Below are 25,042 nucleotides of genomic sequence, written 5' to 3'. Positions count from 1 at the left end.
GATAATATAGTAGGATATAAATAAATATTCAGAGACTGTTGTTCTATCTGTAGCTCATATTTTAAAATTGATGTCTTTTTCAAAGCATTAGCTTAAGGAATTAATTTTTTGTATAAATATGTGTAATCTTAAAGAATCACACACACGTGTGTGTGTGTGTGTGTGTGTGTGTGTGTGTGTTAGGAGGAATATAGAACTAAAATTTACTTAACAGTCCTCATTTTATATTTTGATTTGTATTCATTCCAAGAGAAAATTAGAGTAATGGGATTAGCATTTATATAGGGGCAGCATTTGAAAATACGTACTTATTTTTAATGTTTGATCAGTAATCAAAGACTGAACCTGGACAGATGCCCTTATCTTAGAAATCTTCTTGGAAACTTAATAGATTTTGATCTTACATATGGAGCTATTGTCAATAATATAATTTCTTTGAGTGATTTTTAAATGATTCAAGCTGATGATAAAACAAACTATCTTAGCACATTATCTTTAAGTTACAATAATGAAACATAATAAACTACAATAGAAATATGAGATACTGCTTTATTATATATTAGAATAGCATCTATGAAAGGCTGGCTTCTGTGCACAGCAAAGCAATCAATTCGAAACATTTGGAAAATGCTTAGAATCATCTAGCATTTACTACTTATGTTGCAGGTAATGAAATTCAAATCTAAGAAAATTTACAGACTCACTCAAGCATACATTGTTAATTAAAGTCATAAGTTATCCTTCCTACCTGAATGTATTAGTTAATTAAAATGATGTTAAATAATTTATTATAAGTGTCAGAATACGTATGCGCACAATAACACTAGTACTTGACATAAACCATTTACTTTCTTTAAATTTCCTTTCAGGCCATATTCTGTTTAATTTCTTAATCTTTACCCATATAAACTTAACCTAAAATTAAAACTACAAAATATACAGCATAACAAAATTGAATTGAATTTCTAATATTGTTTCTTTCCAATGACAATATTAGAGTGTTTATTTTTAAAGAGTTCAACACACTATAGAGTTTATAGGGATCCTTATTTACTATTATTCATAGTAACATTTAAAATAACTTTGGATTTCAGAATAGGCAACACAAAAAGAAACCGAGGAAAAACAGAAAAAAATGTCTATAAGATATGTTAACAGCCAAGACCGGTTTGGCTCAATGGATAGAGCGTCAGCTTGGGGACTGAAAGGTCCCAGGTTCGATTCTGGTCAAGGGCATGTACCTTGGTTGCGGGCATATCCCCAGTAGGGGGTGTGCAAGAGGCAGCTGATCGATGACTCTCTCTCATCGATGTTTCTAAGTCTCTGTACAAAATCAATAAAATATATTTTTTTAAAAAGATATGTTAACATATGTTACTTCAGATTTATTTTTGAGTAAATAAAATTCAGTAAAATTCAGATTAGTATTTAGTAATCCCTAACATAATTCTGAATACAGAGATCAAAAGATTAGCAAGTGTGAGACATTTTTTGTTGTTAATACTCACCAGAGGATATTCTTTCCATTGATGTTTTTTTAGACAGAGTGGAAGGGAGATGGGACTGGAGGAGAAAGTGGAGGGAGGGAGGGAGGGAGAGAGAGAGAGAGGGAGAGAGAGAGACATCAATGAGAAAGAGACACATAAGTAGATTGCCTTTTGTAGGCTTATGCCCTTAACTGGGAATTGAACCCACTACCCTTTGTTGCATGGGCCAACTCTCTAACCACTGTGAAACACTGTCAGGGTGTGAGTATACCAGTAAAATTTTAGGACAGGCAATTTTTCTGGACAAAATGCTACAAAGTCTACTATGCATATTCCAGAAATAAAGATCTATAAAGCCCCACCTAACCTTGAGAATAGCAGGAAGGAAAGTGCACTGATGTGACTGTTATTCAGACAGAACAGCCTGCTTAAAACGTACATATTTATATTTGAAACTAATGAAGAGCAGAGTGAACATTTGGAACTCTGCAAAGTATAATTGAATCGCTTTTTATGAAGGACACTCTTACAATTTAAACACTGAATGATTATTTTTGTTAGAATGAATTGTGCTATTTCACATTAACTCACAGAAATATTTTGATGATATTCTAAAATGATACATTAGAAACTATATATCTTTAGGCTTTCTCTTACAAATAAAATATTCCATGGTGTTTGTGCCTTCTATCCCCAAAACTTGAAAACAATTCCAAATCATAGCACCACTACTCTAATCTAAAATAACTCTTTGCTTGGAACACTATTTGTATATATTTGATCTCCACAAGTCACCTTGGCCAATGGGAGATAAATACCATATTGTGTTCTGCTTCCTAAACTTAGGACCCTGGTTCAAGACCAAATTAAGTATGACGATGGGGGAACTCTATGTAATTTCTTTTTTCAGGAATTACACCTTTTTTAAAATGTTAAACTATGAGCGTTAGCTGCTTTGTCTAGACACTTGCCCCCTAGGAATATTTACCTGTGCTTTATTTAGGAGCTCTACAAATAATACCATGTTATTTATTTACTTATTTATTTATACATTGTGGATGGTAAAAAGTCATTTCAGATTTGCTTAATTTTATTGTCCTTGCTTAAAAACATAAAAATTGGCAACGTCATGTGCCCCCAAATGATTGTATTTGGTTTCCATTATGTGATTCTATTGAACCATGAAATCCAAGCTTACGGTTTAGAGATATTGAAGCACCACCTTCTAATCACAATATGCTTTGATTCTAAAAGTACACATGTTATTCTGTGATATTTCTTCTTTCCCCTTTATCCCTTTCTTTCCCACTCTCACCTCATCATAATGAAAAATACCAAATCTGCCTTATTCATCGTGGCAAAATTCCTGTTGCTGGCAAGCTGTCTAGCCATAATCTAGTTTTCAGAATGTTGTCAAAATTTAATCATGTTATTCTCCAAAATATTCCTGTGTAACATTAGAACCAGAAAATTGGAAATCATCCATCTAATGAGAGCATTGTTTGAGGGTTTATAATGTAAAAACATAAGTAATAAGTAGTATTGCACATGATACACTTAGTTGGTGGTTCAGGAACACTTCTGATAATACCTGTAAAGTTCAAGACCGTGGGCAGGGTACATGCTTTTCCACTTGAAGTCCATTGTTGTAGGTGAGTAGAATATTTCATTACAGCAGAGAAGTGAGAGAGATGTCACATAATATTTTGTTTAATTATGAAATGCTTTTTAACCCTCCCCCAAGGGTATTTTTCCATTTGTTTTTCAGGAATAACTGTAGTAAGTTAAAGGTCTGCTATGTTTAAGAATTAAACCTACTCATTTATTTTTTTCAATGTGTATCTAATTTTTTCCAATGGTAACTGTTCATAGAAAAATGGAAATATTTCATTTAAAAGGAATTTAAAGATTTCATTTACAAAGAGAGGGAATGACAGACAGAAATGTCAGTGTAAGAGAAACACACCTATTGGCTGCCTTCTTCATGAGCTCCAACCTGAGCCTGGGCTGGGGATGTGCCTGCAACAGAGGTGCATGCCCTTTACAGGAATCGAACCTGGGCTCCTCTTGTCTGCAGGCTGATGCTCTATCCACTGAGCAAAAACAGCTAGGGTGTAAAATGTTTATGAAGTTGTTACTCCAATGTGTAATGGATACAAAAATGTTGACATTCTCACACCATTTCCATGTAATTAAGAATGATGGCAAAGCTAACAATTGGAAATTAATCATTGCTAAAAACACAGAAGTGGTGATAATTTCTTTTACTTTGGTCACACAATGTAGTATACAAATTATGTATCATAGAATGTACATTTGAAATGTACACTTGAAACCTACATAATCTCATAAACCCGTGTTGCCCCAATAAATTTAAGAATAAAAGAAAAAACATAGAAGTGATGTGTTGATTTTCACTAAAAAGATTTAAAAGGCCAATGTCGAAAGTGCCTGGTTGCCTAACTTTGATTTAGTAAATGAAGGGACAGTATATTTAACAGAACCTTTTATAAAATAGCGATGTGCATGGGGCATCCAAACTATTGCCTAATAATTGAACTACTGTAGAATTTATATGACAGTTCTCCCTTTTATAAGTTAATGGGCAGAGTAGTGACAAAATACTTAACGGGAATATATGTGTAATTATCTGTATACCCCATGGGAAAATAGTATGAGATGTACTTTCAGGAAAGTAACAGACTATAACATCCTAATTAATAAATAGTACTATATAATAAAAGGCCAATGTGCAAATAGACTGAACAGTGAAACAACTGAATAACCTATTGCTATGATGTGTGCTGACCACTAGGGTGTGTTTGTGGAACGTGGTTGGCATTGACCACAGCGGGATGGTGGATCAGGTGAGCTGGGGTTCCAGACCAAGGCGGGGTACTGGTCACTGTCATTGGGGCGAGCCGTTGGTGGTTATTGAAAATTCTTTGCTATCGATTGCTGTGGACCCACCTGGTGGTCGTACCTGCTGCCTGTGCTGGCCCCTCTTGCACTTGCTGCCAGCACCAGAGCCACCGATCACATCCTCTGCCAGTGCCCAGTGCTGGTCTCCATCACTTGGCACCATCAGCAGGTGTGAGCAGTGACTGCTGACTCTGATCGCCCTTGGGGGCTTCTTCACCTCCCCCTGTTCCTGAGGGAAGATCTGGGCAGCAGCCATCACTTGCACCTGCTGACAGTGCAGAGCGATTGAGGCTGGCCCTAGCAGTGGGTGCAAGCGGTGCTGGCACTGTCAGAGCATGAGAGTGGGAGTGCAGCTGCAGGCAGACAGGGGACCAGGGGCTACAGCAGGAGGGGCCGGGCGGGGGTGCTGAGGATGGGCTGAGACCCGCCCCTGTGCCTATAACAACTTTGCCCCCCACAGTTCCTTTCAAAGTGTATGGATTCATGCCCTGGGCCCCTAGTTAAATATTAGTGTCAAAAAATTGGTTTATTTTTAACTATAATTTTATTCTATAATATAAATGCATATCACTATGGAATATTGATTTAGTAAATCTACTGTTTCATAGGTGGTTTTTCTGGTTTAATCATTGTTAGGAATGATTAAATGGCAAAATTTAGGAGAATATTCTTAACATATCTTGTTTTTGAAAACATGTACCCACCGAAGTAAATCCCATGTAGAGTTATTTTGCTTGGGCTGAATAACAATTGTGAGAAGATACTATCTAGAGCTACTATGTGGTTTCTACTATTTCCAACCCCAAAAATCTTCCCTGAAGGTGTTACTTTTCCATCTGCTGGAAAGGTAAGCTATTTTTTTAAACCTGATGTCTGTCTCTTTAGGTATCTAACCTTATTTGTGGGTGTATATAGCTACCAATTTTCATATACTATGTTTTAAATGCATTTGTATGTTGTATGCCTACCTACGCAGTTTGCACTGAACACAATACTGACTTTGTTGTGTCACTATGGAAACCAGCTTTGTTCATTTTAATGAAATTGAGTTTGTTTCCCTTAGTGGTCTCTGGTTTTGTTTTTTACTTCTAACTCAGGAAATGCTCCGCATATCCACCTCATCCTTATTACAAGTGTAATTTAAAGTATAATTTCAAACATTTTCCCCCACTTACCTTGCACTAGAGGGTAAACTTTAGTGTGACACTTGATTCGTAGGGAGATTCATAGTGACTTTCAGATGGTTGAGGATACTAGATTACTGTCATCCAAGTAAAAATGACATTACTTAAATACAAGCCAGTCATGCATATTTGAATTTCTTTTTTCATTGAAATTATTGCATGTACATTTAAGACAAATCCTGAAAAGAAAATGTATACAGATTCATTCAAATTTACAGGAAAAAATAACCACAAAACTGAGGGTAACTACTGAAGAACAAGAAATGTATTAATTGATAAGATTAATTTTAGACTAATTACAAAGTCTCTGAACTAAATTCTTTTATATCTCTTATAAGAGGGATAAGTCAATTATTTTTGTGCACAAATTGTGCAATTGTGTTGTAACACTGCTTGAGTTGCCACCCAATGGCAGTTATATCTTTGATATCAGAAGGACAGTTCGCTTCTCTTCAAGTGGATGGAGTTTAGATAATTTAGAAATATAGTCTATAATCTTATGAAAATTAAGGCATAATTTCTTCTATGCTAATTATGATTTTTTTTTGACATACAAATAGTATACCACTAGTCAAAAAAGGGGTTACTGAGAAATAGTTCTTTAAAATACTGGTAATGACCTTACTAATATTAATCTAAAGCAAAATTACTAATATTGAAAAAATTAACACTTGACTGAAATGTATATGGAAAAATCCAGCAGTAACTTATCCGTTTATTTATTAACAATATCCTATGTACCAACAAAAGAACCTTACAATCTAACAGGAAAATAAACAAGAAGAAAATGAACAAATATGTGTAACAACAGCAAAAACACAAGACACGGTGTGAACATGTAATGGAAGTTTCTAACTTAGTTCGGAGGCAGGATCAGGGAAGACTCCCTGTAGCAAGATACCTAATGCAAACTGCCATCTTTTAAATGCTCATATGCATATGAACAAAATTTGAACTAGAATTTGAACTATGCTTCCCAGAGAGTGCTTGAAGTATGGATTTATTCCCAAGAAGTTTTCTGTTAAAATACTCTGTGAAAATAAGATGCTGATTTGCAATTTTATAATAACTTTATTCAGTGATGGCATTTCTCATTTGCACATAATCCATGGTGTGAACCCTATGGGCACTTTCCCCAGCATTAATGATCTGTTAGCCCAAGTGCTCCCTAAGAGTTAATGAGTGCCTGGAGCAGTAGGAGTTTTTAAGTGGAGTTGAGGACCTGGGATTTATATGGTCATTGTCTTACAGGAAATGCCTGACCAACAGGTCATTGTTGCTGTTATTGTGTTTATAATTTAAATGCATGATGAATAAATTGCTCAGTAGATTATTTTCCAATTCAAAACAGATATTTAGTAATAAGTAAACTGCAGGTAATGACATTTTGATTTCATATTTTGCTATTTTATTGCCTACGTGTATAATGACATTATAGCCTCTGTATTATTTTCCAATTTTAAAAATGAAATATTGTAGCAAAAGACTTTTTAAGTAATTTTTCACATATTCATTTGGCATGTCAGAATAGGACAGGCATCAAATTTAATTATTCAATAACTCTAGTCTTAGAGAACCTTATGGCAGGTATATAGGAGAAAAAAGAAGGTTTAACACGAAATGTTGACATGCTTTTGATAACAGATAAAAATAGCTTCATCATTTTGTGTGTATTGTTACCAATTTAAGTTTTCATTAGAATTTAATAAAATATAAATGATTTCATATTTTACATTTTAGCTTTTGGCAAGTATAAAAAGTACTTGGGTTAAAATCACTTCAATAATTTTACAAAGAAATTCAATACATAGTTTATTTATTCTCTGATTGAATAATATCAAAGCTATTAACCAAAGATCTTATATGTGTACTAGAGGCTCCGTGCACAGACTCATGTTCCATTGGGGTCCCTTGGCCTGGCCTGCACCATCTCGCAATGCAGCATCCTTCGGGGGATGTCAGAAAGCTGTTTCCCATAGGCGAGGCTGAGGGACACCACCAGTACTTAAATCCATGCACTGGGCCTCTAGTACACATATAAGATCTTTGGTTAATCTCTTCCCACCCTCCTCCTGCCCCACTTCCCTCTGAGATTCATCAATCTGTTCCATATTTCCATGCTTGTGCATTGAACGTCTACTCCTTGGTGGTCTGTGTGTGTCATAGCTATCGGTCGAATCGTGAATAAGTTGAATGGCCTATTAGGCTTTTATATATTTAGCTGTAAATTAAATTGATCAGCACTGAAAAAATACATCAGTAGATGGATCTAATCCACTTTTTGATTTCTTAAAATTCTATTAAATTAAATTCATTAATCATGAAACTCTCCAGAGATATATAATATTATAAACTAAAAATGATGAGTGCAAGTGATCAATACACTTCCAAATCAAGTAGGACCCTTTGTACTGAATGTAACAGAAAATTCAAATAAAACTGGTTTATATAATGAATGGAAGTAATTAACTCACATAATTAAAGAAGTATAGATGTATGACTGACTATAGATCCAGCTATTCACACTCAGCAGAAAATTTCCATTTCCATCTGTTTACTTAGTTATTTTCTATTTACCCTAATTCCTACTCTACATTCGGATCTTAGTCTGATTCCATTTAACAACCTGTAATCAACCTCTCTCTGCCTTTAATGAATTCCCTTGTTATACCTTGTTATATTTTTGCAAGTAGTCTCTATTGTTTTTGTATTGTATTTATTAAATTGCACTTACTGAGTTAATGAATGCTTAAATAAAGTTAAATATCTGTCACTATTCTTAATATATGAAAATACACATACACTCTGGCTTTACTTTTTCTTGGCCTTTGTTAAGTGTCTGTCATTACAATGCTCTCTGCTAAAATTCTGCTCTCCATGAAACTTCCGTGATTGTGTGTGTGTGTGTGTGTGTGTGTGTGTGTGTGTGTGTTTACTAGAGGCTTGGTACACAAAATAAATTTGTGCACTTGGGGGGGGGGGGTGTATCCCTCAGCCCAGCATGAACCCTTTCCAATCCAGGACCCCTCAGGGGATGTCAAATTGCTGGTTTAGGCTCGATCCTCTGAGGATTGGGCCTAAACCAGCAGTCCAACAGCCCTCTCACAATTCGGGACTACTGACTCCCAACCGCTCGCCTGCATGCTTGCCTGATTGCCCCTAACTGCTTCTGCTTGCCAGCCTGATCACCACATAACCACTCCCCTGCTAGCCTGATTGATACCTAACTTCTCCCCTGCTAGCACAATCACCCCCAGCTTCCCTGCCCTGCCAGCCTGGTACACCCAACTGCCCTCCTCTGCCAGCTTGGTTGCCCCCAAATGCCCTCCCCTGCTGGCCTGGTCCCCCCCAACTTCCCTCCCTCCCCTGCAGGCCCAGTCACCCCCACCTGCCCCTCCCTGCTTGCCTGGTCACTCCCAACTACCCTCCCTGCTGGCCTGATTGCCCACACTACCCTCCTCTGCTGGCCATCTTATGACAGCCATCTTTGACCACATGGGAGCAGCCATCTTGTGCAAGGGCATAAGGGTCAATTTGCATATTACCTCTTTATTATATAGGATATATATATGTATATATGTATTCTTATAAACATAAGTATATGTACAGGTGTGTGTAAAAGTAGGTTTAGAGTGTGAGTATGCAAAACACAGAGTTTATCCTTGTATTATTTATTAACTAGAGGCCTGGTGCATGAAATTCGTGCTGCATAGGGTCCCTAGACCTGGCCAGAAAACAGGGCTGATTGGGGCCTTCCAACTGCTGGCCAGGGCCTTTCTTTGTTCCGCACCACCCCCTGGTGGTCAGTGCATGTCATAGCGAGCAAGCGAACTCCTGGTCTTCCAGTCAAACTCCTGAGGGGGCAATTTGCATATTGGGGGGGGTATATATATATATATATATATATATATATATATATATATATATATAAATTGTATTATTTTCCGTAAGAACAACTGTAAACTTACTTTTGTCCAACCATGTATATTACCAAAAAATGTCCCCTTTGTTTTTAAAACTGCATAAGATGATCTCTGTTGGCATTGAGCATAGTCAAATATCATTTAGTTATTTTGGGAGGATATTTTAGGAAGAGATACATATTCTCTAGTAAATCATTAAATTTAGAGTGCATAAATTGTATAATGTTTCATTTTCTATGGTGGATAATTCACAGTTATCTATAAATATAGTTGAGTTAATAAACAAATTAAATATCTTCTCCTGTTTGAAAGTTTGGATGGTTAATGTTTTTTTTGTTTTGTTTTGTTTTTCCTGTGTTTCCCCCCCCCCCCCAGCTTTTAGTGTTTTCTTTTAAATATGAAAGGGATTTTGTATCCTGTTTTGGGCAGTTAGGGCTCTACAATATTTTATTTATTCAAAATCATGTGAATAAAACAACATAAAAGATTACTTCCTTTTAAAAAAGAATTGTCCTGTATTAAAAATAAATAACAAATAGGCTTTTGTTATACAGTGGTATTTCCATATCAATTTGTAAGTAAAATGTAAAATAGTCAACTCACTTCTCCTTTATGATATTTAGTATTTCGTAAACATGAAGATGCTTATTAGGCAACTTCGTAGGTTCTTTTCCCCACAAGATAAGATCTCAATAAAATCAGTGGCTATGTAAGATCTAGTAAATGAAAGTTTAGCTAAATAATAGATATGGAGCATAGGTAGTTACTAAACCCAAGAAATATAAAATGAAAAGAATTCTGTATGTTTTCAATAGCAGTCCTTCTTAAACATATTTTGCGAGAGGTTTTAATATCTAAGGAATATGTTGTCTTTAACAGTTTTAGTCTTTAACAAGTGAAAGTGTATATTTTGATGAGAGAATACTACATTCAAAATAATATATCTTTACATTTGTACTTAGTAGTTTTCCCTTTATGTATAAAACTGGATAATTTACAACTAAAAAAATGAGTACATTGCTCATAACATAATTCTTGAGATATAAAGTATAGAAAAATTATCTCTCTCTACTTTTGTAGGCGTTTTCAAAATAAATCTATTAAACTTGGGAACTTTGGATTTAAGTTTATGGCAATGTAGTATTTATAAAACTCTGCAGGTCATATTGTGATCCAAATAAACATACTGTATAATAATCGGAGACTCTCAGGTTCAAGCAAAATTTACAAAGATCTCACTGTGTATTTGTGTGTGTGCATATTACAAATACAATTTGACATCTTTGTGTTTCTGTTACATGTGGTCTCATTAAGAAAAAGAGAATCTTTAACCTAGACAGTTTCATAGAGTTGAAAAATCAGAGTTAAGTATACAGTCTTTTTTAGCACAGTTTTTCACCAGATTTGTTCATTTTCAGTGTTTCTCACTTTCTATTCTTTTCCCCATAAGGCCAAACCTGTGAAACTTAGAACTCTGCTCATTATTTATGTTTCTATTTCTGGTTTCTCTGCTTTTCAAGTCATTAATTACCGATTGATATTTAAGCCTATTTCTGGAGACACATGGTTGGTATTTTCAGGAGAATGAACAGAAATAATACAGCCGTAATGGGCATGACTACCTAATTCCGTAATCCTTTCATTAGTCAGGCGTTCCATTTAGTGGAGTATTTAATCCTGCAGAGAGCCCCCAGGGGTCAGATCATATTGTCACCGTGATGCAGAACTTTTAAGGTTTCATATCATTACAACTTCAGAAGAAAACTTCTACCTAACTTCCTTCTAATAGTTATCACCATAAGTAGGTGGCACATAAAATTCTTGGCACATTTCAATATTGCATAACAGATATGGTATAATTATGGACATTGTGACTACTGCTTTATATTTCTAACTTTCAAACTCAGAGGTAGAATTTTTAATTTCTATATTAATAAGAACCTCAACTTTCTAATCGATGATAAAGTTTTCATTTGCATGGTCTCTAGTTTACCTTACGTCCCCAAGCATATGTTTAAATACAGGATTTATTTCCCAGATTAAGAACGTCTATTTTATTTTATTATTTTTTAAATATTGTTGAAAGTATTACATATGTCCCCTTTTCTGTCCCACTGACCTCTTCTAGTCTGCCCTTCCCCCCCCCCCCAGGTCTTCAACAAACTATTGTCTGTGTCGATTGGTTATGATGCATATTGCAATCTCTTCTTAACCACCCACTCACCACCTCTGCCTTCCTTCTGAGATTTGAATATATATATATATATATATATATATATATATATATATATATTCCTTTCTTTCCTCCCATCAAACACATGTTATACTGGGCAGTAATTAGTGCTAAGTTTACTGTTCTACAAATTATTTCAGACTTGTCTTTCAAAGAATTTTAATTAAATACAACTTGCTGTTTTTTTATCCTAATAAAAACATTATTGGGAAAAAAGAGTTATAGTAAATTTTGTTCATCAAGTTACACAATAAAGTCATGGTTTAGTGGATTTTTAAAAAAAACAATATTCAGATATAGTGTTGCTTGGGGGGTTTTAGACTATGGAATGCTAAGTTGTAGATGATAAAAAAAAATAGACTAAGGCCTTTTAAAGATCTCCCATTCCTTTGAAATATTTAACGCAATACATCTTAATCCTTAAAACTGAAAAACATGTCATCATGATAAATTATCAAAATGGATGTCAGTCACCTTCATTTGTTATAGAAGTTTGCCATAAGAATTCATCATTAGAGTCCTAGCTGGTTTGGCTCAGTGAAGCGATTGTCAGCCTGCAGAGTATTGAAGGGTCCTGGGTTTGATTCTGGTAAAAGGCACAGGCCAGGATTGCAGGTTCAATCCCCAGTAGGGGGCACACAGGAGGCAGCCAATTGATGATTCTCTCATCATGGATGTTTCTCTATCTCTTCGTCTCCCTTTCTCTCTGAAATCAATACAAATATATTTTTAAAAAAGAATTGATCATTAGAACAAAACACGAGAAAATGATTTTAGTCACATCATTTAGTTGTCCATACAATACTTACATTTAATATTTAATTAGCTAAACAGTATTCTGAAACTGTGCATTGGAAATTCTGCAAATTGCCCTTTAATTATGGAGTAGAATAATTAGAGAATACCAAATATATTATTTTATATAAAAAATAAGAAAGCAAATCATATAAAATCAAATATTTATAATTGTGAACATTTGAGTTTTGCGTTTTAAATGTAATTTTTAAAGTACTTATTCTGTTTTTAATTGAATAAAAATAGGATGTTTCAATATTTTTCCTCTTATTGTTAGCGTTTGTACCTCAGGCCTACATGGAACCACTTTTCAAAAGGGTAAAACATGCGAAAATTCAATCGTTAGTCATTCTAGCAACAACCATTAGGACAGCAATCTTACTTGTAATAAGATGACCATTTTCCCAGATACAATCACCTAGAAGTTCAGAGAGTTGTTTACTTCAATTTCTTAGGATTGCAAAGTGGCAGCTCCTTCAATCTGTATTATAACTCTGATAAAGGCTTCAATCAAACAGCATAATCTCCTCAGAGCAACTCCCCTTGCCGGGTCATTACAACAGATAATGGAAGCATTTGTAATCTCCAGATACAATGGGACTAAATGAAATTAGAGCCCCAATTTCCTTTTCATGAGAATATTTCCTAATGTTGTCAGCGTTTATGGAGCAATAACCCGGGGTGGGGCGGGAGGGATTGACATTGTACAAAAGAGAGAGAGAAATAGAGATCCCTGATTTTCTTTAGTTTTGCCACTAGAATGATTATGCTTTAAACTCAATATGTATACAAACTGTAAATTCAGATATTGGCAAGTTTAATGCTAAGAGTGTTGGTGAGGCATTTTTCCCTGAGGCATTTGTGACCCATATTAAAATATAAAATTATTCTCTATGAAAAAGGAAAGAATATACACCCCTACAGCCATCTCCAGGTGAAAATAGTCCAAGAAGACATCTGGGGTAGAATATTTTAAGAGGGAAAGAAAATGTGCATGGGGGTTACTATGCTTTGTAACCAGTGAATGTCGGTAAAATGAATGATCTCCCTTTAAATATTTGGGAACGTGAGCCATGATTCAGTGTTGTAGTTGTTTGATGGTAAGGTAGTATTAGTAAAATGCAAAGCTTTCTATTTTTACACCAGTGAATCTGCAAGTATCAAAAAGACCATCTAATTATCAAACGTTTACATGGTATGTTCATGGTCATACAAGTATAATAGTTGCCATTCAGGAATAAAAATTAGATAGAGTCCAAAAAATGTCGGGGAAGTTTTTTTTGCTGTTACAGCACACTTTTTTTTTTTTAATCAACCTATACCCATAGAATATTGTATACTTAAAATGAAAATATCTTAATGTATAAAATATATGCAGTTGTATTTAAATACATGTATGGAGTAGCGTTTTAAAGATTAAAATTGGAGATATTTTTAAATAAAATAGATGTATTTTTTTTATAAATAAGTATCTATATAAAAGCTGTAATAGGCAGTCTCACATTTTTTCTACCAAACAGCAGTTTCCCCAAGAAAATCTTTAGTTATTTTTTTCTCTCATTTTCAATCTCTCTCCAGGACACTCACATGTGCACATGTGGATACACACACACACACACACACACACACACACAAACAAACAAGACCATCATGGACATAATGGTACCATCATCTGCCTTTTGTTCCTTCTAAAAGAAGTTGTATTAGAGCTAAATAAATAAATATCTTCAATATTGCAAAATGCCTTCACTAAATAAGTGTTAAAAGCAAGATTAATATTAAAACTGTTTTTGCCCTACCCAGGTTGGTTCAGTGGCTAGACTAGAGTGTCAGCCTGTGGACTGAGAGTTCTGGGTTTGATTCCAGTCAGGGGCATGTTCCTGGATTGTGGGCTTGGTCCCCGGTGGGTGTGTGTGTGGGAGGCAGCCAATCAGTGATTCCCTCTCATCACTGATGTTTCTATCTCCCTTTCCCTTCCTCTCTGAAATCAATAAAAATATATTTTTAAATAAACTGTTTTAAATTATACTATATCAAGTACCCAACAGATTTTTTTTTAGCTTTTTATGAAGTATAAACTATTCCCATCCGTAGTAGCTTACAAATATAAAAGGTAATGTGCAAAAGTACAAATATTTTGTCCCAAAAGTTTAAGAGGTTTTAACTATTAACATAATGCTAGCATGAAAAAAAATGTATCTGTTTGTTTTGCCAAAATATTTTCTAAAGCAAAACCCTATAATGCTGTCTGAATTTCTTCTCAAAAGAAAATAGTTTTGCTTTTTATTTTTGTTTGTTTGTTTGTTTTGTTTTGTTTTGTACTATAATATTACATGTCCAGCCAATGGAAAGGTACTTTATTTTTCCTATTTCTTTACTTGAAAGTCCAGTGGATATGGTGGAAAATATATCTAACCTTGATACTGGTTCTGGTTCCATTATTTGATTATCTAAATTGTCTGAGGGGAAATCTTCTTATTTGACAATTATTCTTCTTCAAAATTGTGCAGTTTCTAATAATTTATAATTGTAAATTCTTATATCTACCATCTTATATTTTTGCTACATCAATCCTGTAAGATATTGGAGAATCTTCCTGTCATTCATGATGAATCATGCCCAATAAAATTTGGGCAAGCTATCTATCCTTGTATCAATTCTTATCTGGAAAAAAAAAACTGGGATAATTATGTATATATTTCACAGGGTTATGAAGATAAGTCAATATTAATAAATACTTTAAAACAGGTTTTGGCACAAATGAGTAACATAAATATCACAATTGTTGTAAATAACAGCATCATTTGCATTATCATTATGCAGTTTACATTGCTATAACCTGATCACTTTCATGACTATATTATAGCTTTAATTAAAACAACCTTGAGAACTATAATAGTCTCTGATGCAGTAATATCAATAAATCCAAAACATACTTTGGACCTTTATTTGTCCCAAACACTTTCAGGTAAAAATAAAATGTCACCTGATTTCAAATGTCAGAAAAAAAACCCCACAATGACAACAACAACAAAAGGCTTTTTATAATATGTTTTATTTTTGGAAATTTTTTCTGCTGATCTTAAAATACATATAGGTTCCTGATGTCTTGTCTGTAAGAAAAGACCTTACCAGGTACCTACACCATTCTAAATGATGGTAAAAATACTATGTCGTTTCTTCACAGTTTATGTAGGCCAATCCTATGTACTTAAACTTCTGAGTTCTCCTATGAAGTGTTAAGCATATGGCTATTAATTTACATAGTTAATAAATTATGGAAGTAAAACACATATATGCTAATTAAATTGGCCAAGCTTACCAAGGGTGTGTGATGAAGTTCAAGCTTTATAACCCAGATTTATCCAGTCCAAGTCTTTACCCCACTGCAGTCGGGCAGATGGTGGAGAGGGCTCTAATGACAGGCTGTTTGGAAAATCTTGCCAACTCCATTCATGTGGAGCACTTGCCAGGTTTGTAAAGGATTTATTTCAGGTAATTCAAGGGACTGAAATAGAGGCTCTGATTAAATTTTTCTCGTTTTAATATAAATAATGATTTGGTACAAAAATGTGTATCCTTCTTAGCATTCTGTTGATCAATGTCTGCTTCAAGTATGCTGGTCCAGATCCAGAGAGTTAAAAAAAAACAAAGAAAAAACTATCTTCATTACTTGATGGTACAAGGAGGAAAATAAAACACTGCTAATAGTAAAAATAAACTCTACCTAGAAATCTAGGTTGAGAGCTTGAAGGCAGATCTCATTGAATAAAGATCCAGAAATTATTTGAATAATGGATTTTAAAAATAAACTATAGATACTAACAGTTGCCGAAACCAGTTTGGCTCAGTGGATAGAGCGTCGGCCTGTGAACTGAAAGATCCCGGGTTCGATTCCAGTCAAGGGCATGTTACCTGGGTTGTGGGCACATCCCCAGTAGGGGGTGTGCAAGAGGCAGCTATCAATGACTCTCTCTCATCAATGTTTCTAATTCTCTATCCCTCTCTCTTCCTCTCTGTAAAAAGTCAATAAAAATATTTAAAAAGAAAAGAAAAGAAACTAACAGTTAACCATTTCATTAAAAACAGTGAGCATCCATTAAATCCCTGGAATTATGTGGTAGGAATACAATCAGTAGGAAGTATACCTACAAGTGTTTGCTGGTTAAGGCTTTTGATGAAGATCTCAAAGTTGCTTAAAAGTGTTTCACCTTGGTTCTGCCATCAATTCAAAGGGAGACTGCCTACAAAAAACCAAGAGGAGGTGGAGACTTGGGAGGACAAAAATGGACGAATTAGGAAAAATCGCCAAGAGCAAAGATGTGGTGTTAGAGACAAAGACTAAGATCACCCACACCCTCATATAGTCAATTACTATGTGATGCTGCAAAAGTTGGACAGTGAAGAAGGCTGATAGAAAAAAAAAATATTTATTTGAAATGAGCTTGAGGAGAGCATCCTGGATATCTTGGACTGTCAGAAAAGCAATCAAGAAGTTGGCCTAGAACAAATTAAGACTGAAGCATCATCAGAGGCAAAACTGAAGTTGCCCTAGCCAGGCTGGTGTGGCTTAGGGTTGAGCATCTACTTATGAACCAGGAGGTCATGGTTCAATTCCAGGTTAGGGCACATGCCCAAGTTGTGGACTCGATCCCCAATGTGGTGTGTTCAGGAGAAAGCCGGTCTATGATTCCCTCTCATCACTGATATTTCTAGCTCTCTCCCTCTCCCTTCCTCTCTGTAATCAATAAAAATATATTAAAAGAAAACTAAAATTGTCTATTATGGCACATTATGAGAAGACAGGAATTTATGCCAAAGACGATAATGCTAGAGGAAATAGAAGGCAGCAGGAAAAGCAGGCCAAATATGAGATGAATTGATTCCTTTTAAAAAAAGCCAGAGGCATGAGCTACAGGAGCTGTGCTGGACTGTTAGGAGCAGGACATTGTGGACCTCGCTCATTCATATCGTTTCAGGAATTGTAGCTGACTCTATGGCAAGTAACACATAGGAGCTTTTGAAATGACCAACAAAGGGAAGGAGTGCATAGGAAGTGAATGAAGCTTTGCTAATATGAGAATAGCGGAGAAATTATTGAAGAAAAGAGGTAGAGAAAGGGCATTGTTCCCTATGTATTTTATACCTCTGATTTGAAGGAGTAAAACCAGATAAATTATCAGCTAAGGTATCATAAATATGTAAATTATTAGTAATTTTTCTTACATAGAGGTAATTGAGAGATAAATCTGGGGATCTTTAAGAGATATAGGGACCAATTGGGCAGATCCTTCCAGGGTTTTAAAAATCAAAGAAATAATCTAATGTTTGTATGAAACTCAGTGTCCTAAAAGGTTCAATATTTCTATTAATAAAGAGCTAAAGTCTTAAAACTATAGGAATATATAATTTATAGTGATATAGTTGTGGACTCGAACCCCAGTGTCCAGGAGGCAGGTGATCAATGATTCTCTCTCATCATTGAGGTTTCTATCTCTCTCCCTCTCCCTTCCTCTCTATAATCAATAAAACATACATTTAAAAATATTCTAGGCCATCTGAAAAAAAAGCTACAACTTGAAAAAATCATAAAATTCTTTGTACAAAAAATGTCATAGCTCATAAAGTTTAGTAGAGGTTCAATTATTACTAGTTGAAATGTGTTTGGTGTTGTATTACCCCTTTTCTGGCTTTAAGAACTATAAACACACTTGAGCTAACCAGTTAATGAGAATTTATTTTACTGTTAAGATGTGTTGAAAAGTAAGTCTTTAAAGCTGTTCTCCATATTCTAGTTGGCTGACTTTGGTTTTAGTCCTGATACCTGGTCCTGACATTGGTGACAACCTCATTTAAGAAATACATGAGACTATTTCTTTTTAAAAGAAGTCTAGGCCAATTGCCAGCACTCAGACACTGGTTAGAAGACAGGAATGTAAATGAAATATATTGTAATACCATAGCTTGGTGACTAAAACAGGTCATAAAGCACACATGTGTCGGGGAGACTTGTGACAGAAAGAATTCTATCTAATAAAAGAGAAACATGCAAATTAACCATACCTCCACTACTCCCACAAACCATGCCCACCAGCCAATCAGGAGCAAGTAAACAAATATAGTGGTGGCCATGGAGCTGGAGCAAGCAGGAGGCTTTAGTTGCTCCCGCCCAGGGAGGAAACCAAGCTTCCTGTATGCCCTGGCCTTTGCTCAAGGCTACAAAGTTTCAATTATAGAAAATAGATAAATCCTAGATATCAGGGCCTTCACTTGTGTCACTGGGGGTTGTGGCAAGCCTGCAAACCACCAAAGGCCCCTCATCCAGGCCGCCCCACACCCCAAGGGGACCTCTACCCTGAATCAGGACATCCTTTAGGGCAAACCAGCCAGCTCCCACCTGTATATCAGGCCTCTATCCTATCTAATAAAAGAGTAATATGCAGATTGACCATCACTTCAATACACAAGATGGCTGCCCCCATGTGGTCAAAGATGGCTGCCCCCATGTGGACATAAGATAGCTTCCACAAGATAGCTGGGAGGGGAGGGCAGTTGGGAGGGACCAAGCTGGCAGAGGAGGGAAGTTTGGAGGGACCAGGCCTGCAAGAGAGGGCAGTTAAGAATGAGCAGGCTGTCAGAGGATGGAAGTTGGGGCCAACCAGGCATGTTGAGAAGAGCAGTTGCGGGGGGGGGGGGGGGGGGGGGAACTCGGGCCTACAGGGGTGAGCAGTTGGGGCAGACCAGGCCTGCAGGGGAGGGCAGTTAGGGGCAATCAGGCTGGCATGGCAAGGCAGCTAGGGATGAACAGGCCAGCAGGGGAGGGCAGGTAGGGGCAATAGGGTTGGCAAGGGAGCAGTTAGGCATCAATCAGGCTGGCAGGGCAGTGTTTAGGCCCTAGGGGTGATCAGGCTGGCAGGCAAAGCAGCTATGGGCAATCAGCAATCAGGAAGGCAGGCAAACCGGCAGTTGGGAGCCAGCAGTCCTGGATTGTGAGAGGGATGCCTGACTGCACATTTGGGCCTGATCCTATGGTTTGGCCCTAAATAGGCAGTCACACAGCCCTTGAGGGGTCCCAGATTGAAGAGGGTACAGGCTGGGCTGAGGGACATTTCCCCTTCCACCTCCTTAACACACACACGCACACACACACACACCGCCGTGCATGAATTCTGTGCCCGAGGCCTCTAGTAGAGAATAACGGATAGATCCTATTCAAGGAAAGTAAGATAGAGCATATCTTACATATAAACCAAACAGCATAGAGGCCATGGTGCTAATTCTCAGATGAACATATACATGAACTGGGGAATGCTTTTTAATGTCTAGGTCCCCAGATTATTATTATTATTTTTTATCAAGTTTATTGTGTTGTCATTGGTTAATAAAATTGTATAGGTTTCAAGTGTACAATGCTATGACAATTATCTATTTATTGCATTGTGTGCCCACAACCCAAAGTCAAATCACCTTCCCCCATCACCATACATCACCCTTTACTACCCTCTTACATACATTCATATATTTTAAAATTTATGAGGTAATCTAAGGTACAACTGGAGTAAATAACCATCGATCTAGATAAGAAAGTGTTTTTTCTGATGACCTGTACTAAGGTGAGACCAGATTAAAGTAGATGGGACATCTTAGGAAGATAAAGAATATCCTATTTTCTGTCTAGTCTAACCAGTCAAAAGAATAAATTCCCTTCAATATGAAAGGACATTTTTTTTTCCTTAGCAAGAAAAATAAATGTAAAACTTAGTAGGTGGAATAGGAACACCAAAAACCATGATGATTGAAAATGTTTGCTTTAGATTTGACAAGTTGAAGTCAGGCAAATGCAAAATTTATGGGGATTTCAATACCCACTGCAAACTCTCAAGCACCTTGCTGCTTTTTATTCTTAGAAGTAGATGAAATTTTGATATGAACTGTTAAAGTTCTCGGGGGTAGGGGGGAGGGGAATTACCATTTAAATATTGTCTTTTTAATCGAATTTAAATATACCTTTTATATTAAATCCCACAATTGTATAAACAACAACAAAATGAAGACAGAATTTATTGGAATACTTCATTATAAGTATCTCTTAAACTTCCTTCTTGATCTGAATCCATCACAAGTAATGTGCCTCTTCAGTGACAATAGAGACAGGAGACAGAAGAAGTGAAAGTTCTTCAACTCGCCATTTCAAATAAGTTCAGAATCATTAGTATCCAAAGAGATACAGCCTGCAAGGACAGTGACCTGGAAATGGAGAGTGTTGAAAAGCACCATGGACCACTGCTTCCCTGTGTTTCTCCACTTTTCTATGTGCCAGCCATACCACTCATCACCACCGCAGTCCATGCATAGGCATCCTCCAAACTACTGCTGATAGCTCCCCGCCCCCCATCTCATTCTTCATTCAGCAATCAGATATTATCCACTCTGTTAACCCTTCTCTGTGTCTTCCCTTCCATGGCTGAGATAATTAATGACTAATTCTTTGTGCTTCCATGAACTTCTGCAATTTTACCGCCCTCTACATTTACATCAGAGTAATTGCAAATGGATATTATATGTAATGTAGAGCATGCTTTTATATTTGAAAACTTGAATGTGTCTTTTTCTGTTGGCATAAGCATGAGTTTTCCTTCTTGGATGCACATGAGAAGTTGCTTTATCACCCAGAGAGACATGGAAAGGACAGAGGGCCCCAGTGGTCAGAGATGCCATCTCTTTATTCAGATGATTGGGATGAGACATGAAGATACTATGGATCTGGGTAGCTGTTTCCTTGGGCCCACATTACCAAAAGTTGCCTCTGTAAACGTGTTGCAAGTATCAAAGCTAATCATTTTTAATATCATTAGTTCTCGGGCATTTTTCCTATGAAAATCATATTTACTAGTATCGATATATTGTATTCTATCTATTTCTCTTTCTAAGGGTTTGAGAGAGGAACAAAGACATGTAAAAATAAAGAAAGGAAAGTAGGTTACATAGGTAGAATGTAGAAAATGAGATGAGAGTAGATAGATGATAGTTGAGGTGGTTTAAAAATAAGCCCGTTAACTCTGTGATTGTCCTCCTTTCAAGTGCTGGCACCTAATTATCTTTCTTTTAGAAGTGTCCTTGTTGGCAAATAGAATAGAGCTAGAATGACAGTGTGCTAGACCAGCTGATAAAAAGTACAGAGACTTCTCCTCACTTTCTCCCTTGGATTCCTCAATGTAGGGGAATTTAGTTGGATGGCGCAGCAGGTGAGCAGGGGTGCCAGACCAAAGCGGGGCGCTGGTCGCTGTCATAAGGGCAAGCCTCTGGTGGTTATTAAAAATTCTTTGCTCTGCATGCCATGGTCATGCCCAGTTTCTCCCCTCCTCCTGCTCCTGAGGGGTGATCAGGGTCGGCAACCGCCTCTCAAACTAGCTGCCAGTACCAGAGCCACCGCTCACAGCCATTGCTAGCACTGGCCTTGCTTTCACTCACTGCTGATGATCAGTGCCAGTCCAGATTGTTCAACATTGTCAGCAGGTGGGAGTGGCAGTGGCGGCTAGAGCAGGGCTGCTGGCAGTGTGTGGAATGGGGCCCATGGCAGGAGGGGCTGACACAGAGGATGGGCCAAGACACCCCCCCCCCCCACCATGCCCACCACAGCCTCATGGCCCACAGTGACTTCAAGGTGCATGAATTTGTGCACTGGGCCCCTAGCTAAAATATTAATTAGGATAAATGCATATTTATTCTTATTCACACCTGCTTTTCTTTGATTGTCCAGTTCAATTTCATTAACATAGGGGATTTTTTTTCTACTTTTGCTCATTTTGAAAAAGTTTTTCCCTTGCCCCCCTTCCATTTTTAAAACGTTAGTTTAAACTGACTTTAAAATTCTAAAGTTGGGAGTAAAGAACAGACAAGCAGAGAATGGGAGGGGAAGGGCACCTGTTGTGTGAGAGGTTGATCTAAGAGTTGCTGTTAATGCAGTGAAACAGAAATTTGAAGAGTATTAAGCCTTAGGAAGTGAGAGTTTGACTTGCTAGTCATACTTCATCCCTAAACTTTGACTTCTACATCTTATGAAATAGCACTCTTCCTTTGTGATTGTATAATAGTAACCCAATTATGATCTCCAAGTCACTTTTTTCTTTTTTGCTTTCTATTTCATGAGTGAGTTATTGATATCCTTTGAACATGCACAGAATATAATTTTACTTATCATTTAATGACTGAGCACCTTTCCTTTTCCCTTTATAATCTCATAGTGCTCTCCTTCTAAATGTTCCTTGGCTCATGCTAAGAATCCTTGCTCTCATAAATGTTTAGAGTCCATTAAAATTTAGTTTTATTACTTCATCAAAAGGCTTTGCTCTCAAATTAGAAACATCAGACTTTGATTAAACTTGCAGTTCACCTTAAAGAATGACATGCAGTCTACCTGGAAAAAAACTCTTGAAATATTAAAGTAAATGCCCAGGTATCTACTATGTTGTTTAACTCAGTGAGATAGAAAAGTATCTTAAAGGTCAAATAGTGCCAATTTCCAAGAAAGCTTTTATGTCCTCTGATCTTTTACTTCCTTTTATCTTTTCCAATTATGTGGTAAAGAATAGTAATGATGAGGAGAATAATAGGAATAATAATAATAAAAATCAGGTTTGTGGGGATCTCAATCTTTGCTCTCTTTGTTATTATAGTTACCTATGAGGGTCTGTATTGATATTTAGGTTTGCTGACTCTGGAGCTGCGTGCGTGTCTTGGTAATATGTTTGCTTATTTCTATTTCCTTTGTCTACATCTGGACGAATCTTTTCTCAGTAACCTTCCATCAGGGATTCCACAATCCGTGCTGTCATCTGAGATAAGTTAAATGCCTTAGTGCACTGGAGCCTGATTCTCCTGTAGAAGTGAGGTTTGGAAGAGCCTTCTACTCGAGGCACTAAAATAGTACCCACAGCTACACCTCTCTCTGTATTTGGACAACCCAGGAAAATAATTCCTACTCTTCATTGGGAACCCCATATTCAGCAATATTGTAAACATGTTTTCACATTTCTGAAATTCAGGTGTGTTTTATAGTCACAGGTACATTCAGTTAAGTCTTGTTTTCTTTGTCTCCTAACAAATTCTCACTAAGATAATGACCTGCTTGACAATGTCTTGTTAACTTTAAAAAAATTGAGTACCTTCTTTTTTGCACACCATTAACACTCATTTACAGATTCCCCCCCCCCCATATTCTTTAGGGGAGAAATTTAATGTCTCTGTATCAAACAAGAGTTTTTCTTCAGATAAAATGTTATACACTTTGTTAAAATTTAAATTGGATGAAATGTTCATAATTAAATTTTTCTTCATTCAATTCTTTAAATCTGTGATTTCCCCTCACTACATTTACAGGATAAAATGACATTGTATTTAACACAACTGAATATATTTTATGGTTATAAGAGTAATGGATTACTATTGCGTGGTTTCCACCAAGGTCGCCATGCCTGTTTGCGGTCTGGCATTTGAATGATTTTCAGAACCAGTGCCCTATGGCGCTCTTTTGTGCTGGTTGATAATGTGCAGTAATAGGTTCAGATAGACTAATTTGCACCTAAGTGATAGCTAATGCCTCTTCCTCCCAGGTAGTATTTAACTTGATTAAAATGGACAGGTCAACATAAGGCAATTCAAGTGGGAATTTCAAGCACCGCTGAAAGCTAATTGGGCAAGACAGAGCTTATAAGGAAGAAATTCCATATACTTGGAGTTGCCAAAATTGCAAATGGGAGCTAGGAAAAATCATATTAAATCAAATTTGATTTGAGCATTTTGGTCCTGCTCAGTGCAGGCTGCCCAGGGAGCTGATTCCTCTACTGAGGAGTTTTACTTCCATGGCTCATTAGCAAATAGAAAAAAAAATCAGTTCATTTCTCATATAAATACCATCACATGTTCCATGTGTTTCGAAATTTTTATTTAGTCAAAAGAGTGATTTTAAAAGTATGTAAAATTACAGTTTTCTTTCTAAAAGTGTTTTTTTTTTGTCTTTCTAAGAAATAAGCAAATGTATTGCCAAGACATGCAGCACTTGGGTCAGCAAAGCTAACATTAAGACCCTCGTAGGCAATTGTATTAGGAAATAGAGGAAAAGTTGATATCTCCACAAACCTGAGTGTGAATAACTTCTCAGTAGACATTCACATTCATTTTGAAAACAGTATTGTAGGTCAAATAAAACATTCTTATTGGTCATGCTATAACCACAGAATACCAGTCTGTAACCTGACAGAAAACTACAACTCTCACTTAATTTGCAAATATGAGATTAAGCATAATAAATGTCATCTAGTGTAATTGGAAGGATTATTTCAGAAGATGTATAAGGAACTATTTAATAAATCCTCTTTCTGGCCTGATTATATTTTATTCATAAAAGAATGTTGATCACAGAGTTTTCTCCCACACCTCTCCTAATTTTATATGATTATAATTGCTCATTGTTTATGAGACACTATGTCCTCCTCTAGT

The 25,042-nt window shown here is 36.3% G+C and overlaps 1 protein-coding gene across 2 annotated transcripts in view; it reads left to right on the top strand.

Annotated features, from left to right (window-relative positions):
* Positions 1 to 25,042, top strand: part of NCAM2 (neural cell adhesion molecule 2) — a 381,172-nt gene that overhangs the window by 186,118 nt on the left and 170,012 nt on the right. The gene's annotated exons all lie outside the window — the stretch shown is intronic.

Source organism: Pipistrellus hanaki (assembly GCF_964339955.1).
Source record: "Pipistrellus hanaki genome assembly, chromosome: 2".
In the NCBI taxonomy this organism is placed as follows: Eukaryota; Metazoa; Chordata; class Mammalia; order Chiroptera; family Vespertilionidae; genus Pipistrellus; species Pipistrellus hanaki.
Note: the sequence above shows the minus strand (reverse complement) of the source record. Positions and strands in the feature narration are given on the sequence as shown.